This window comes from Chelonoidis abingdonii, chromosome 23, assembly GCF_003597395.2.
Source record: "Chelonoidis abingdonii isolate Lonesome George chromosome 23, CheloAbing_2.0, whole genome shotgun sequence".
Classification (NCBI taxonomy): Eukaryota; Metazoa; Chordata; order Testudines; family Testudinidae; genus Chelonoidis; species Chelonoidis abingdonii.
The window spans coordinates 22,276,682-22,288,527 of NC_133791.1; the positions used below are offsets into that span (position 1 = coordinate 22,276,682).

Genomic DNA, 11,846 nt, shown 5'->3' on the forward strand with positions numbered 1-11,846 from the left:
GACACGTTGCAGTCTAGGGTTAAAGTAAAGGAGCTGCGGAGTGCCTATTGGCAAAAGCCTCGTGAGGGAAACCGGCCCCCTCAGGTGCTGCCCCACACCTCCGGTTTTTACAAGGAGTCGGAATGCGAATACTTGGTGGTGGACCCAACTGGGCAAATCCGAGGGACGCGTACGTATGGAAGAGCTTCAGAGCCAGGAGAGGAGGGGAGTGGGTGAGAGGAAACCGAGAGCGAAGGCTACTGGGGTGGTGGAGGATCACTCGAAGTGCGTCAGGAGGCGAAGGATATCGAGCCCAGGAAAGCTCTTCCCAAGCCAGGGGAGGAAGCTAAGCCAGTCGGCAGCAGCTGGAACTTGCGGTAAGAAAAGCAGAGGAGCGTGTTCCCGTAAGCTCAGCCTTTTTATTTGAAGGAGGGAAATGTTTCAGGAGAGGAGGTGGGGTTAATGGCTGCAATTGCATGCATGCCTTAAGAGCTTGGAATAGCCATGGATTTGGTCTATCACATGCGATATAACACGGCCTCATCATAATCTCGTGGCAAAGTTTTCTGCAAGGCGTGGGCAAATCGCGCTTGCGCAAGTTAATATGGGAGAGCTACTGTGGTCCTTGTCCCAGTCAGGCTAACAGATCGCCACCACTTGTGCGCGGTGAGGGGGACCAGGCTGCACAGAGCCAAGCTCATATGGGAGGCAGGGTGGGGAGCAAGGGGGAATCCACATTGCTGTGAAGACCCTCCCGCTCTTTCCAAGGTGAACCCGGAGCAGCAATAATCTGGCAGGAACAAGAATCTGTGGGAAATGTAGGGATATCTGTTCAAAGTGCACTTCCCGCAAGCTGCCTTTTTTCTGCTTCCCAAGCACCGGTAAACCCCATGTAAGCCCTCAAGCGCTCCGCTTTCCCCAAGGGTGAGCCGCAGCAGAAACATTGATTTCCAGGTATCCTGCTGTGGCAATTGTGGGGGTGGTGTCTTCAGTGCATTTCCCCCCAGCTGCTTTCTCGTGCTTTCTCCCAATGCACAGATCCATTCATGGCCCCTTTGCAGCATGGACTTTGATATCTGGCCATAGGTATCATAATTTCTACGGCTGGAGCGCAGCTGTGACTGCACAGCTTCCTCAACCCAAACACTGATAAGGTCCTGTAGCTCGCAAGTGCTCCATGCTGGGGCTCGTTTGGGGCGTGGAGGCATGGTCAGTGATTGATTGATTGATTGCACTCCACACCTGGCTGAGCAAACAGGAAGGGGATTTTTTAAATTCCTGGGGCATTTAAAGGGCAGGTCACCTGAGCCCAGGGCAGTGGAGCGTGAAACGATGAGCAGAGTGGCTGAAAAGGGATGCTGGGATACCTTCTAATACCCTGGAGGCCAATAACAGCGCTTTTGGTGTCCACACCTGATGAGCAGCGCTGCATCACCAGCGCTGGAATCGTTACACCCCAAGCAGACCAGATGTACAGCCAGCGCTGCAGCCAGGGAGTTGCAGCGCTGGCTGAGCTTTCCAAGTGTGTACCCAGAGTGAGTTGCAGCGCTGTAACCCCATCACCAGCACTGCAACTCTCCAGTGTAGCCAAGCCCATTCTTTCTATGGCTCATTGTGAGAGTTAATTGCCTTCAATGGGCCATGCAGCTTGAATAGTCCATGTAAAATGGCTGGCTAGACTGGATGTAAACGGTGTTGTGGCTGTTGCCCAGGATAGGTCGGATGTCAGTATATAGTCAATATTTATAACTTGAGGTAAAAAATAATACATGAATATAAACAGGATAATCACGCTCAGCCATTCACAACTTTTCTACTGACGCTTGACATGATATACTTTGTACAAGATTTGTTGCAATTATCTAACAGTGGCAATTTTAATTATATAAATGCTCATGTTTCAATCATACAGCGTCACAGTGGCCTCAAAGGTGCCCTCTCCACACCCACAAACCACCTGACCCTGCTGAGGCGAAAGATGAGGGCAAGGGAGGACGTGTTCTGTGAGATCCGGCAGGCCACTGCTGCAGCTTTTCCCCCTTTGCCCGAAAGCTATTATGCAACAGACAGTACAACCACTGAAGTATTTTTCTCACTGGGATCCAATTTAGTGAGTAAACACTAAGAACGTCCATACTGACACCAATAGTCCACCTAGCCCAGTATCCTGTCTTCTGACGGTGGCCAATGCCAGGTGCTTCACAGGGAATAAACAGAAAAGGGCAATTATCAAGTGATCCATCCCCTGTCATCCAGTCCCAGCTTCTGGCAGTTAGAGGTTTAGGGACACCCAGAGCATGGGGTTGCCTCACTGAGCATCTGACTAATAGCCATTGAGGGACCTATCCTCCAGGAACTGAACTCATTCTTTTTTGAACCCACTTATACTTTTGGGCTTCACAACATCCCTTAGCAACAAGTTCCACAGGTTGACTGTGCATTGTGCGAAGAAGTACTTCCTTGTGTTTGCTTTAAACTAGGGCTGTCAAGTGATTAAAAAATGAATCACAAATAATCGTGCTGTTAAACAATAGAATACCATTTATTTTAAATAATTTTGGATGTTTCCTACATTTTCAAATATATTAATTTCAATTACAACACAGAATGCAAAGTGTTCACTTTACATTTATTTTTATTATAAAATATTTGCAGTGTAAAAACAAAAAAATATTTTTCAGTTCACCTCAGACAAGTACTGTAGTACAATCTCTTTATCATGAAAGTTGAATTTACAAATGTAGAATTATGTACAAAAAAAACCCTGCATTCAAAAATAAAACAACGTACAACTTTAGAGCCTACAAGTCCACTCAGTCCTACTTCTTGGTCAGCCAGTCGCTCATACAAGCAAGGTTGGTTACATTTGGAGATAATGCTGCCTGCTTCTTGTTTACAATGTCACCTGAAAGTGAGAACAGGCATTTGCATGGCACTGTTGTAGCTGGCATTGCAAATGATATTTACATGCCAGATGCACTAAAGATTCATATGTCCCTTCATGCTTCAACCACCATTTCCAGAGGACATGCTTCCATGCTGATGATGGGTTCTGCTTGATAATGATCCAAAGCAGTGTGGACTGACACATGTTCATTTTCATCATCTGAGTCAGATGCCACCAGCAGAAGAATGATTTTCTTTTTGGTGGTTTGGGTTCTGTAGTTCCGCATCAGAGTGTTGCTCTTTTAAGACTTCTAAAAGCATGCTCCATACCTCGTCCCTCTCAGATTTTGGACGGCACTTCAGACTCTTAAACCTTGGTAGGAGTGCTGTAGCTATTTTTAGAAATCTCACATCGATACCTTCTTTGCATTTTTTCAAATCTGCTATGAAAGTGTTCATAAAACGAACACGTGCTGTGTCATCATCCGAGACTGCTATAACATGAAATAAATGCAGAATGTGGGTAAAACAGAGCAGGAGACATACAATTCTCCCCCCAAGGAGTATAGTCACAAATTTAATTGACGCTTTTTTTTTAAATGAGAGGAATAGCTCAGTGATTTGAGCATTGGCCTGCTAAAGCCAGTGTTGTGAGTTCAGTCCTTGAAGGGACCATCTAGGGATCTGGGGCAAAATCAGTACTTGGTCCTGCTAGTGAAGGCAGGGAGCTGGACTCAATGACCTTTCAAGGTCCCTTCCAGTTCTATGAGATAAGATATCTCCTTATTATATTGTTATCAGCATGGAAGCACATCCTCTGGAATGATGGCTGAAGTATGAAGGGGCATACGAATGTTTAGCATATCTAGCACCTAAATACCTTGCAACACCAGCTACGAAAGTGCTATGCAAACGGCTATTCTCGCTTTCAGGTGACATTGTAAATAAGAAGCAGGTGCAGTATCTCCCATCAATCTAACCAAACTTGTTTGTCTTAGCGATTGGCAGAATAAGAAGTACGACTGAGTGAACTTGTAGTCTTTAAAGTTTTACACTGTTCAGGCAGGACTGAATTTCCGTTAGATAAAACTTAAAGAAGAGAATGACCTGGGGAGTCATTCCCATTTTTGTCCAGGCATCCCCAACCAACCTCACCGAGGCCAGCCAGAAGCAACCGGGAGAGAGCAGCAGAGGGTACAGTATGACTGGTAACCATCTTTGCCAACTTGCAAAGACAAGGAGCTGCTGCTGTGTAGCACTGCAGTACCGCGTCTGCCAGCAGAACCCAGGAGACGTATGGTGACGGTGAGCTGAGCGGGCTCCATGCTTGTTGTGGTATGTCGTCTGCACGGGTAACACAGGAAAAAAGGTGAGAAACAATTGTTTGCTGTTGCTTTCACAGGGGGGACTGATGACATGTACCCGGAACCACCTGCAACAATGTTTTTGCCCCATCAGGCATTGGGAGTTTAACCCAGAATTCCAGTGGGGGGCGGAGACTGCGGGAACTGTGGGATAGCTACCTACAGTGCAACGCTCGAAAGTCAATGCTAGCCTGATACTGTGGACGCACTCTGTCAACTTAATGCGCTTAGTGAGGACACACACAAATGACAGTATCAAACTGATTTCTAAAAAATTGACTTTTATTAAATTGAACTAATTTTGTAGTGTAGACATACTCCAAGTTAGATAAGCACCTGTCAGGGATGGTCTAGATCAGGGGTCGGCAGCCTTTCTGAAACGTTGTGCCGAGTCTTCATTTATTCACTCTGATTTAAGGTTTCACATGCCAGTGATATATTTTCATGTTTTTAGAAGGTCTCTTTCTATAAGTCTATAATATATAACTAAACTATTGTTGTATGTAAAGTAAATAAGGATTTTAAAATGTTTAAGAAGCTTCATTTAAAATTAAATTAAAATGCAGAGCCCCCCCAGAGCAGTGGGCAGGACCTGGGCAGTGTGAGTGCCACTGAAAATCAGCTTGTGTGCTGCCTTCGGCATGCGTGCCATAGGTTGCATACCACTGGTCTAGATAATACTTAGTCCTGCCTTGAGTGCAGGGGACTGGACTAGATAACCTCTCAAGATCCCTTGAGGGTTGCAAACTATAGCACAAAGCCAAACAGCCTTGCCCTGCCCCCTTCCCCAAGGCCCTGCCACCATTCACTCCATCCCCCCTCCCTCTGTCACTCACTCTTCCCCACCCTTACTCACTTTTACCAGGCTGGGGCAGAGGGGTGGGGTGCAGGACAGCGTGGGGGCTCTGGGAGGAAGTTTGGGTTTATGGTGTGGGCTCTGGGCTGGGGTAGGGTTGTAGGAGGCGGTGAGGAGCGCGGGCTCCGGCAAGGCAGCACTTACTTTGGGCAGCTCCCAAAAGTGACTGGCACATCCTTCTGGCAGCGGCTCCTAGGTGAGAGATCTCCATGCATTGGTCCTGCCCACAAGCACTGCCTCCACAGCTCCCATTGACTGCAGTTCCCAGCCAATGGGAGCTATGGAGTCAGCGCCCGGGGCGGGGACAGCGCGCAGAGACCCCCTGTCCCCTCAGGGGCCACAGGATGTGCCAGCTGCTTCCAGGAGCGGCACAGAGCCAGGGCAGACAGGGAGCCTGCCTTAGTCCCACTGCGCCACCAGACTTTTAGCACCTAAAATCTCTCAGTTTGGCTTCAGTAACCTCTGGGAGATAAAGCCTGATTCCAGGAGACTTCTGATGAAACTGAGAGAGTTGGCAATCCTAGGTCTCTTCCAGTCCTATGATTCTATGATTATTTCATCTTTCAATTCTAAGCTCTCCCACTGTGACCAGAAAGCTTTACTGTGGCATTTTAAGGAGATACTGCATTCCGGCGTGGTTGTGTTCGCCAGCTGATTTTTTCCCAACCACACACTGTTCTATAATCAGAATCCTTTCTTTGGGAAGCTCTTAGATGCTCTGCAGTCCATTTCTGCAACCCCACCTCCACTCTTCCAGTGGCTGAATCATGAACATTTGCACTTCTGTAAAGTGGGGGCGGCGGGGTAGGAAGAGAGCTAGCCATCACTTCCCGAGCACACTCATTCCCTCGAATAGCCAATTCCTTGTTCTTCTACTTACGGCAGTGTTAGCAATCAGCCTCTCAATAGGGCCATCTGGACAAGACATCAGCACTACCACGGGAAATTGTTCTCAGCCTCTGGGTTACTGTGAAATCATAACAGTGCAGTTTTTCCAACCACCTCGCAAGTTGCCCCTCAGGATTTCTGACTCTAAAAGCCATTTCAGTGATGTGTGGTCGGTTGTGACCACAGACTTTCTCCCATACAGCTAGTGGTGAAAATGTTCTATAGATTTAATCACTGTAGGAGTTACTTTTGGGTTGTGCAATAATCTCCCTAGAGAGAAATTAGACTTTTGCTGGAATAAGCTCTTATGTTCTTGTGTCAATGCTCCCTCCAGTGCGTAAGCATCAGCACCGTGTCCAATATGAACAGGGTTTTGAAACAGGTCAGCTGAGACAGGAGCAGTCACAAGGGCCTTTTTCAACTCTGAAAATGCTACATCACACCGTGCTCACCACTGAAATAGTTTCCCTTTGTCACCCCACCTATGCAGAGGTTTTGCAATACTGAGAAATGCACAAACGAACCTTCTGTAACAGGAGCAGAACCCTATAAAACTCTGCCCGTCTGTGAGAGTCTGGGGAGTCCACCAGCTCCGTGCAGCCTTGATTTCTGTTTGGTCATGGACATTTCCCCCCTCGCTAATTGTGTCCCCAGCAGATTATCTCTTTTTGAAACAAGGCACATCTTTCTGGGTTGAGGTTCAGACTGGAAGCCTTAACTGGAATACAGACCACTTGGAAATGTATCGATTTCAGTCACATTTTTTTTAGCATGCACCAGAATATGATCTAGGTATAACAAACAGGCTGAGAGGGTCACACTTTGTAATACCTGCTCCATTAGCCTCCCAAAGGCGGCCAGTGCATTACACCAGTGGTCCTCAACCTTTCCAGGAGTCCCCCTTTCAGGAGTCGGATTTGTCTTGTGGACCCCCAAGTTACACCTCACTTAAGAGCTACTTGCTTACAAAATCAGACATAAGAATACAAAAGTATCACAGCACCCTATTACTGTCAAATTGCTACTTTCCCATTTTTAACCACATAATTATAAAATAAATGACCTGGAATATAAATATTGTACTTACATTTCAGAGTATGGATTTTAGAGCAGTATAAACAAGTCATTGTCTGTATGAAATTATAGTTTGTGCTGACTTTGCTAGTGCTTTTTAGGCAGCTTGTTGTAAAACTAGGTAAATATCTAGATGAGTTGATGTACCCCCAGAAGACCTCTGTGGACCCTCAGGGGTACATGAACCCCTGCTTGAGAACCACTGCCTTACACGAGCTGAAAGCCATCGCTTTAAATTGCTACAGGCCTTGTCTTACTGTGAAAGCAGTTTTATCCCTGTCATTTGGATCCAATACCAGTTTTCAATACCTACTTTTAAGTGCCAATTTGGAATGCAGATTGAACCTGCTACAGCACCCAGAATATCACCTATTTGTGGTAATGAAAACAAATCTTTTAAAGTGACTTCATTTAGTTTTCTACAGTCCACACAGAGTTTGGTGCTGCCATATTTTTTCTTGTCCAGAACGATGAGTGAGGCTGAAGGCTCAGTTTTGCCTTCCTTTACTGCTCTGTCAAGCCTCTTCCCTCTTTGCCCCTGGTGAATGGTGAGCTGGCAGCTGTTTAAAGGTGTTTCCCTTAGAGTCAATATTATGCTGGACCAGCGCAGTACAACCTACACCTTAGCTGCATCAGGAGAACAACTCCTGAATCCTAAGCAGAATGTGTCTCGGACCTTCTTCCACTGGGCTGGAACAAGTCTGAGAAATTCTGGGAGCTCATCTTCACCCCTTTCTTCTTTATAGTTTTCTTGTTTACCAGGATTTGGATCCACCGGTTCGCATTTTGCAACTGTGGTTCCTTTTTATACTATTTGCTGTTCATCAGAAACATTCAGTGAATGAACAGGACCCCATTCCTGCTGCATATCTACAAGAAACCTAGCAACTAAATTTTCTCCAAGGCCCTGGGTCTCAAAGCTTCTGAAAAACACCTCCCCTCTTTCTGCTTTTTGCTCTTGCTGCAAAGCTACTACAGCATGGAGCTGTTGTTATGCTTTCTGCCCTTAGAGGTAGGATAACTTGCTTACTGCAAACCAATTGCCTACAAATCATTTGGTTTTTCCTGGGCCACATCTTTAAAGGGAATTTCCACAGATTGAATTTGTAAAACACCCTTCCTGGAATGGATTACACAGTCATTAGCGATAATGAAAGCCAAACTCACAATTAGCTCATCCATGATCTTGGCCATCCAGACTCTTGCTCAAATTCCAGAGGGTCAATTTTCAAAGCCAGTGTAACCTTGCCTTTGTGGGTCACAACTAAGAATACATATTTCTCAGCAGTTTATCCTGAATTTGGGCAGACACACTCCAAACTAGTGGTTATTCTCCCATAAGATATACCAAGCCAGCAACAAAAGTAAACTTCTGATTCACCACACTGGTTAACAAGAAGTCAGGTAAGCAGTTTCCTTAGATATTCCAGTTCTTGTATCACCACCAAAAACACTGGATTTAAAGATGAGTGGTTCCTTAGAATCAGTTTCATCAAACAAAAGATTCTTCTGATCCCAAAGGACCAGCCACACACCCAAGTCAATATATAACTCAGATCTTAACCAAAACCACACTGTTGCCAATCCTTTACGATCAAAAATCTAAAAGTTTATTGAAAGAAAGAAAGGAAGAAAGAAAGAAAGAAAGAAAAAGAAGAGAGTTAAAACTGGTTAAAAATTAAATACATACAATAATGGCAAAGTTCTTGGTTCAGGCTTGTAGCAGTAATGGAATAAACTGCTGGCTTAAGTCAAGTCTCTGGTTGCTTCCAATCATTGCAAGGACCTCAGTCCATTGGTGCGAATGCTCCCATTAGTATAAGTCCAGAGGCTGGAACAGGATAGAGGCAGGAGCAGAAGACTGTGGAGGTGTTTCCAGTGCCTTTTATAGCCCTGGTCTACACTACGAGTTTAGGTCGAATTTAGCAGCGTTAGATCGATTTAACACTGCACCCGTCCACACAACGAAGCCATTTCTGTCAACGTAAAAGATTCTTAACATCGATTTCTGCACTCCTCCCCGACAAGGGGATTAGCACTGAAACCGACCCTGCTGGGTCGAATTTGGGGTAGTGTGGACACAATTAGATGGTATTGGCCTCCGGGAGCTATCCCAGAGTGCTCCATTGTGACCGCTCTGGACAGAACTCTCAACTCAGATGCACTGGCCAGGTAGACAGGAAAAGCCCTGCGAACTTTTGAATTTCATTTTCTGTTTGACCACCGTGGCAAGCTGATCAGCACCGGTGACCATGTAGAGCTCATCAGTACAGGTGACCATGGAGTCCCAAAATCACAAAAGAGCTCCAGCATGGACTGAAACAGGAGATACTGGATCTGACTGCTGTATGGGGAGACGAATCTGTGCTATCAGAACTCCGTTCTAAAAAATGAAATGCCAAAATATTTGGAAAAATCTCCAAGGGCATGAAGGACAGAGGCTCTAACAGGGACCTGCAGCACTGCTGCGTGAAACGTAAGGAGCTGAGGCAAGCCTACCAGGGAACCAGAGAGGCAAACAGCCGCCCTGGGTCAGAGTCCCAGACATGTCGCTTCTATGATGAGCTGCATGCTGTTCTAGAGGGTGCCCCTACAACTACCCCATCCCTGTGCGTGGACTCCGTCAATGGATTCTCACGCAACATGGATGGGGATTTTGGGAACGAGGAAGATAATGATGAGAAGGAGGTTGAAGACAGCGCACAGCAAGCAAGTGGAGAAACCATTTCCCCCAACAGCCAGGAACTGTTTTTCACCCTGGATTTAGTACCCTCCCAACCCACTCAAGGCAGGCTCCCGCACCTAGAGGGCAGAGAAGGGACCTTTGGTGAGTGTACCTTTGTAAATATAATACATGGTTTAAAAGCAAGCGTGTTTAATGATTAATTTTCCCTGAAGACTTGGGATGCATTCGCAGCCAGTACAGGTACCGGAAAAGTCTGTTAACGTGTATGAGGATGGAGCGTAAATCCTCCAGGGACATCTCAATGAAGCTCTCCTGAATGTACTCCCAAAGCCTTTGCAAAAGGTTTCTGGGGAGGGCAGCTTTATTCTGTCCTCCATTATCACGCCAGGCCAGTAGCACGTAGTCTGGAATCATTGCATAACAAAGCATGACAGCATATGGTCCCAGTGCTTGCTGGCATTCAAGCAACATCCATTCTTTATCTCTCTGTGTTATCCTCAGGAGAGTGATATTGTTCATGGTCACCCAGTTGAAATAGGGGAATTTTATTAAGGGGACAATCAGAGGTGACCGTTCCTGCTGGGCTGTTTGCCTGTGGCTGAACAGAAATCATCCCCGCTGTGAGCCGTGCGGTGGGGGGAGGGGTGAAGCGATCATCCCAGAGAATTGGGTGGGGGGTTAGTTGGGTTTGTGCTGCACGTTAACCTGAAAACCACAGCCCCTCCTTTTAAATGGTCAACCCAACGGGTGCTTGGTATGGGACATGAAGGCGCTGCTGTTTGAAACCATCCCCACATGTTATGAAGATTAAAGAAGCCAAAAGATTGTGGCTTACCATGTCTGCCTGCAAGCCAAATTCTGTTCCCCACCAGCCCTGCATGTGTGATCTCTCATACCAAACCGGCAGGCTCTCAATATAAGAGGCAAAATGCGACGTTGTAAAGAAAGCGCACGTGCTATGTAATGTTAACAGCTTGGTTCACCATGAGTCTACCCATTGTTTTCTAAAATCTGTCTCTTTAATACTACTCTCCCTTTTTTTCCTCCTGCAGCTGCAAATGTTTCAATGCTCCCCGTATCATCTCCATCCCAGAGGCTAGCAAAGATTAGAAGGCAAAAAAAACGCACTCGCGATGAAATATTATCTGAGCTCATGCAGTCCTCCCGCACTGAAAGAGCCAAGTAGAATGCCTGGAGGCAGACCGTGTCAGAGTGCAGGAAAGCATAAAATGAACGTGAGGACAGGTGGTGGGAGCAAGAAGAGAGATGGCGGGATCAAGATGATCGGTGGCATCAGCGTGATGAGAGGAAACAGGAAGCAATGCTTCGGCTACTGGAAGATCAAACTGATGTTCTCCAGCATATTTTTGAGGTGCAGGAAAGGCAGCAGGAGCACAGACCGCTGCTGCAGCCCCTGTGTGAGCACCACCCTCCCCCCCAGGTTCCATAGCCTCCTCACCCAGACACTCAAAAACGCAGTGGCAGAGCCTCCGGCCACCCAACCACTCCACCCCAGAGGACTACTGCCCAGCAAAGAAAGTGCATCAATAAGTTTGAAGTGCAGTTGGCTTTGTCTTCCCTCCTCCCTCTCCACCACACCCCCAGCTGCTCCCCTCCCTCACACCTCCTGGTCTAAACCTTGCGTATCCCCATGTTGTGAAATTAATAACAGAATGATGATTTGAAACAGCAAATGACTTATTGCCTCTGCAAGTGGTGATCAAAAGGGGGAGCGGAGGGGTGTTGCGCTCTCAGGGGAGTAGAAGTGAACCAAGGGGTGGGTTTTTCATCAGGAAAAAACAACAGAACTGTCAAACATGGCCTCGGCCAGTGTAAACTGGTTTTCCAAGCTCTCTATGCGTATCGCACCTTGCATGCGCTCTCTAACCATCCGGTGTCTGGCTGCGCATAATCAGCGCCAAGATATTGCCTCAACCTCTCCAGCCCACCATAAAACGTCTCCCCTTTACTCCTCAAAGAAATACTTGGTGGAGCACAACAGCAAGCAGCAATACCGATGGAAATATTTGTTTTGCTGAGGGCCTAAACCGAGTCAGTAAACTGCAATCCAAGCCGTGCTTTTAACTCCAAAAGACCATCTAATCTAAACTTA

At 46.6% G+C, this 11,846-nt stretch overlaps 1 pseudogene; it reads left to right on the forward strand.

Annotated features, from left to right (window-relative positions):
* Positions 1-9,326: 9,326 nt before the first annotated feature.
* LOC142045884 (uncharacterized) lies at positions 9,327-11,284 on the forward strand (annotated as a pseudogene).
* Positions 11,285-11,846: the final 562 nt, after the last annotated feature.